Here is a 7,037-nt window from a genome sequence, read left to right on the forward strand (position 1 = left end):
CGCCGTCATATCTTCGTCAGGACAATACAGTTGCGCACAAATGATGTTCGCCAATAAGAAACAGAATGGAATTTAAGTATGGATACATGTAACACATAGTCGATTCATCAGAGTTGTCACACTCTGACTTACATCGTTTCCACACCTGAAGAATCGTGGGTAGAAAATGTTCGAAAATGTTGAAGGAGGCGTAGATGGGTACTCTGCAATCCTCTCAAACTCATATTTCAGGGACAAAGTACGCGTGTCTAAAAGGAGACTTAATCGAAGAGAGGTTTACGTTTACACGTAAAACCGTAGTCGCTCTCAAGCCGAGAAATTTTCGCTTGTCTCTTGCTTTGCCAGATGGTCACTACTACACATCCTCGTGACGATTTGATAGTCAAAATCTGCAATATCGTCACTATTACGTTAGTTGTGAATTTTTTACATTCTCGTCTACCATGATAGTCTATTACTAGCAATTTAAATTAAATTACACTCCGCTCATCTCGATAACACTTGTCTCTCATACGACCACCGCACTCCACATGACTAATGTTGAATAATTCATTTGTCCTACATTTATCTATTTAATGTGATCGGTTTAGAGATTAAAGACTTTCTTCTCACTCGGACCACTTGATAACCCTTGCCTTTCACTTAAACACCGCACTCTACACGACAGACGTTGAATCATCGTCGTATCTTATATTTATTTCCTAAATACGATCGATTTGAAGATAAAAAACTTTCTTCTCACTCAGATCAGGATTTCGCACATACAGACCTTTTTACAATTAAATAATTAAGGAATATAGTATTATACTTAATAATAATGACAGTAGGAAAATAAGAGGGAGGCTAATATACTTACACTACGGTCTGTTTGGAAAAACAGTGCTTAGTGGAAACTAACAGTAATAGGAATAACAAAATTTCAACTGCTGTTATTAATACTACTACTATTAACAATGGTAGTAGTAATAATAACAGTGACATTATAAATGCCAAGAGAAATTATGATTAAGGATGCAAAAAGTTATTAAGATGTAATGAGACTTGAAGAGAGAGGCATTGAGGTAGATTAATGTGTGGTAAGGACTTGCGGAAGATCTAGTGAAAAAGAGAATGTGCTTCACTGTAATAAGGTAGAGGCTAACTAAAAAATTAAGGGCAGTCATCAGTGTTGTATTTACATCCATGTAATACGCTGTCTTTTAAAAATAGAGTTGAGACCAATGACTTTGATATTGGAAATCATTCCAGTTTCGAGTTTGTGTCACTTAAAAGGCGGGCACGTGATAGAGTCGGGCAAAAGGAATTTCAGCTGACAGAATGGTGTATTCTTGAAGTGCTTTTCTGATAAGAGTGTTAATGTCAAGGACAGATAGAAGAGGCTGATGATGCACTTGTCTGCACGTAACCAGGACGACTGCTGAAAGGGTCGTGACATATAGTAACAGGTGGGTCGTACGTACGTGTTCATCACCTGTTGCAAATGCCACGGACTTTCTTAAGGAAAGGTTTGCAGGGTAACACCGATATAGTCAAGAACTTATGGTATGAGTAATTGTACAAGTTTCTGCTTCAGGATCAACGGTAAGAACTTTTCATATTTTTGAAGGGTTGGGAGGATAGTGAAAGCAACATACGGTTGTAGCGGTTTGTTCAGCCCGCTTTAGGCTTTAATCTGACATTACTTCTAGACTCTTTCCTCAATGAAACAAGTTTGTATTTGCCCCACTTGGTACAACAATGGGAGGAATTACCGAAATTCCGTGACCTAAAGCTAGAATGATCAACCATAACTGTTTTAGATATCGATGGTCTGAGCTTTAAACCCTTCATTCTGTGCTGATTTTAATTATGCACTCAGATCAGCAGTGACATTCTTGGAAGGTGTTCTCAAGGAAATTGGTTTTATAGGTCGAGATCATGAGCGTGAATGTGGTATTTCAAGCGTGAAAGAAGAGGCTACACATCACTGACGCACAGTGCGAAAAGTGTCGGATCGAATATTCAGCGCAGGGGGACACTTGATACTTATCTGCACAGTTGGCGTCTTTGTATTCTGAGGCACGACGCACTGTAAGGGGAACGTCAGGTACGAGCCAAACCACCAACTGTACTTCTAGTAAAACTTATGCCGCTAAATTTGGCAATAAGTTGTGGAAATCGCGAGCATGAAATAATTAGTCAAATTCAACGAAGTCCTTTACATTTGGTCGTAGCCTGTCGTTGGCAAGCAACGTAATGAAGATTTCGGTCCCTTGTAAAATCTACGTGTAAATTTTGTAGCAATCAGCTCTTTATATTTCAAAGTGAAGCTAAATAATTATGTGTGGCACTTCATAATAGAAGTTCAGCTGCCGTATGCACATTTTATGGCAGTATCTAAATTTGGTTTAAAACACTGCAGTGAATCCCACCCTGAACTGCTCCATGAGTGATTTAAAAACATCTCTTGCTCGTCAAGCTGATTTCTGAAGCTGTGTTTTGGGACGAAATAATTTTCAGCTTAATTTGACTAACTTAAATTTTTTCTCCACTGTTTGCCTCATCTATCAAGATCAATTATGGCAGCCGTCCAACGATTAGTTAACATAGCAGCCGACGTCAGACGACTATCTACAGTTCTAGGTAGGACATCTTTGAAAACACGTCTCTGCAAGCAGACGAAAGATCACAGCACTAATTGTTTGATGAAGACTGACGCAATATTCATTTGGAATATCCTAAAAACATTAAATAAAGCAAGGCAACATCCTGAGAGGTATGACTGTGAAACAGAGAACAATTTATCGGTAATAAATCCGTTCAAGTATTACAGTATGAACACGATTCTGTTTCACTCGCAGGTGACTGTAGTGCACATTGAAATTCACATTTTTCCGTCAGTTGATAATATATTGAAGACTAAGTCGAACTGTACTGTTAACGTTTTGTGACTGAAGTCAGCCGCGCGGAGTGGCCGCGCGGTTATAGGCGCCATGACAATGATGGTGCGGCTCCTCTCGCCGGAGGTTCCAGTCCTCCCTCGGCCATGGGTGTGCGTGTTGTTCTTCGCATAGATTAGTTTAAGTAGTGTGTAAGTCTAGGGACTGATGGCCTCTGCAGTTTTGTTCCTTAAGAACTCACTCATATTCGAACATTTTTTTGATTGAAGCTATATGGTCTTAAACTGACAAAAAACATCTTCACAATAGAAACTGTTTTTTTAATATTTACCGCAATAAATTCAAAAACTAAACGAAAAAGATATACCCTTTCCGGATCCATAGTTAATCTTTGTTGCCATTCATTACTGTCCATTTTAAATTCTGTGTACCTCAAATGTATGTATTTGTGAGCTTGTGTGGGAATGTGTATATTGTTTATGTAATGGTTGGATGGAGTTCAAATTCAGAAATTTATTGAGATATGTAGGCCTATACTCTTATGGTGTTCGATTAGTTTGACGGGAGCAACGTAGTAAAATGCATTTGTTGGCAGTAATTTCGTTTTACAGGTTTAGCACTGAAAATCAGAATATGTATGAATACAGAGACAATAGCCCATTTGAGTTAGCTACATAAGGATTTACAAGTTGCTATAACACATGGAGAAGTCTCAGCAGCAGTCCCATTACAATAGAAGCGAGTTAAATGAATTAATAACCGCGTTTCTTATCACAGACTCGTCCTGATTATCCTAATACAAGTTAAATAGTGGGCTGTACGGAGCGGAGCAGTTTTCTTGATCATCTGCCATTTAATTCATAAAATACACAAGATGGCGTAAATCAGCATTTTTCCAGGGGCCCTTAACTTGAAAATCAAGTAAAGCAACGGAAGTGCATATGGACACTGGCTCCTCCTGCGTTCCGTGAACTAGCAACTCCTCAGGACCCCTAACCTGTACCTTTGATGGGCCGAACTGATCACAAGAGAACGCCACAGTAACCGTATGCATTGTCTCATACAATCAATTCGGCCGTAGGGACCTGTTTCTAGCGGAGAAATCACAGTGCTGTGCGGCATCCGGGGAAATAACATCACTGGGAGATGCTCTTAGACCAAATCTGTAGCTATTCTTGGTAGGCATGATTTTATGAAGAAATTAGTGTGATACCAGCTGCCTTTTTTTGATGGTGCATTTGCTGGTTTTCACCTCCCCCCATGCACCATGGACCTTGCCGTTGGTGGGGAGGCTTGCGTGCCTCAGCGATACAGATAGCCGTACCGTAGGTGAAACCACAACGGAGGGGTATCTGTTGAGAGGCCAGACAAACGTGTGGTTCCTGAAGAGGGGCAGCAGCCATTTCAGTAATTGCAAGGGCAACAGTCTGGATGATTGACTGATCTGGCATTGTAACAATAACCAAAACGGCCTTGCTGTGCTGGTACTGCTAACGGCTGAAAGCAAGGGGAAACTAAGGCCGTAATTTTTCCCGAGGGCATGCAGCTTTACTGTATGATTAAATGATGATGGCGTCCTCTTGGGTAAAATATTCCGGAGGTAAAATAGTCCCCCATTCGGATTTCCGGGCGGGGACTACTCAAGAGGATGTCGTTATCAGGAGAAAGACAACTGGCGTTCTACGGATCGGAGCTTGGAATGTCAGATCACTTAATCGGGCAGGTAGGTTAGAAAATTTTAAAAGGGAAATTGATAGGTTAAAGTTAGATATAGTGGGAATTAGTGAAGTTCGGTGGCAGAAGGAACAAGACTTCTGGTCAGGTGACTATAGGGTTATAAACACAAAATCAAATAGTGGTAATGCAGGAGTAAGTTTAATAATGAATAGGAAAATAGGAATGCGGGTAAGCTACTACAAACAGCATAGTGAACGCATTATTGCGCCCAAGATAGATACGAAACCCACACCTACCACAGTAGTACAAGTTTATATGCCAACTAGCGCTACAGATGACGAAGAAATTGAAGAAATGTATGATTAAATATACGAAATTATTCAGATAGTGAAGGGTGACGAAAATTTAATAGTCATGGGTGACTGGAATTCGTTAGTAGGAAAAGGGAGAGAAGGAAACATAGTAGGTGAATATGGATTGGGGCTAAGAAATGAAAGAGGAAGCCGCCTGGTAGAATTCTGCACAGAGCACAACTTAATCATAGCTAATACTTGGTTTAAGAATCATGAAAGAAGGTTGTACACATGGAAGAACCCTTGAGATACTAAAAGGTATCAGATAGATTATATAATGGTAAGACAGAGATTTAGGAACCAGGTCTTAAATTGTAAGACATTTCCAGGGGCAGATGTGGACTCTGATCACAATCTATTGGTTATGACCTGTAGATTAAATCTGAAGAAACTGCAAAAAGGTGGGAACTTAAGGAGATGGGACCTGGATAAACTGAAAGAACCAGAGGTTGTACAGAGTTTCAGGGAGAGCATAAGGGAACAATTGACAGGAATTGGGGAAAGAAATACAGTAGAAGAAGAACGGGTAGCTTTGAGGGATGAAGTAGTGAAGGCAGCAGAGGATCAAGTAGGTAAAAAGACGAGGGCTAGTAGTAATCTTTGGGTAAAAGAAGAAATATTAAATTTAATTGATGAAAGGAGAAAATATAAAAATGCAGTAAATGAAGCAGGCAAAAAGGAATACAAACGTCTCAAAAATGAGATCGACAGGAAGTGCAAAATGGCTAAGCAGGGATGCCTAGAGGACAAATATGACGATGTAGAGGCTTATCTCACTAGGGGTAAGGTAGATACTGCCTACAGGAAAATTAGAGACCTTTGGACATAAGAGAACCACTTGTATGAACATCAAGAGCTCAGATGGAATCCCAGTTCTAAGCAAAGAAGGGAAAGCAGAAAGGTGGAAGGAGTATATAAAGGGTCTATACAAGGGCGATGTACTTGAGGACAATATTATGGAAATGGAAGAGGATGTAGATTAAGATGAAATGGGAGATATAATACTGCGTGAAGAGTTTGACAGAGCACTGAAAGACATGAGTCGAAACAAGGCCCCCGGAGTAGACAACATTCCATTGGAACTACTGACGGCCTTGGGAGAGCCAGTCCTGACAAAGCTCCAACGTCTGGTGAGCAAAATGTATGAAACAGGCGAAATACCCTCAGACTTCAAGAAGAATATAATAATTCCAATCCCAAAGAAAGCAGGTGTTGACAGATGTGAAAATTACCGGACTATCAGTTTAATAAACCACAGCTGCAAAATACTAACCCGAATTCCTTACAGACGAATGGAAAACCTAGTAGAAACCGACCTCGGGGAAGATCAGTTTGGATTCCGTAGAAATGTTGGAAAACGTGAGGCAATACTGACCTTACGACTTATCTTAGAAGAAAGATTAAGGAAAGGCAAACCTACGTTTCTAGCATTTGTAGACTTAGAGAAAGCTTTTGACAATGTTGACTGGAATACTTTCTTTGAAATTCTAAAGGTGGCAGGGGTAAAATACAGGGAGCGAAAGGCTATTTACAATTTGTACAGAAACCAGATGGCAGTTATAAGAGTCGAGGGACATGAAAGGGAAGCAGTTGTTGGGAAGGGAGTAAGACAGGGTTGTAGCCTCTCCCCGATGTTATTCAATCTGTATATTGAGCAAGCAGTAAAGGAAACAAAAGAAAAATTCGGAGTAGGTATTAAAATCCGGGTAGCAGAAATAAAAACTTTGAGGTTCGCCGATGACATTGTAATTCTGTCAGAGACAGTAAAGGACTTAGAAGAGCAGTTGAATGGCATGGATAGCGTCTTGAAAGGAGGATATAAGATGAACATCAACAAAAGCAAAACGAGGATAATGGAATGTAGTCGAATTAAGCCGGGTGATGCTGAGGGAATTAGATTAGGAAATGAGACACTAAAAGTAGTAAAGGAGTTTTGCTATGTGGGGAGCAAAATAACTGATGATGGTCGAAGTAGAGAGGATATAAAATGTAGACTGGGAATGGCAAGGAAAGCGTTTCTGAAGAAGAGAAATTTGTTAACATCGAGTATAGATTTATGTGTCAGGAAGTCATTTCTGAAAGTATTTGTATGGAGTGTAGCCATGTATGGAAGTGAAACATGGACGTT

Source organism: Schistocerca piceifrons, chromosome 2 (assembly GCF_021461385.2).
Source record: "Schistocerca piceifrons isolate TAMUIC-IGC-003096 chromosome 2, iqSchPice1.1, whole genome shotgun sequence".
Lineage (NCBI taxonomy): Eukaryota > Metazoa > Arthropoda > Insecta > Orthoptera > Acrididae > Schistocerca > Schistocerca piceifrons.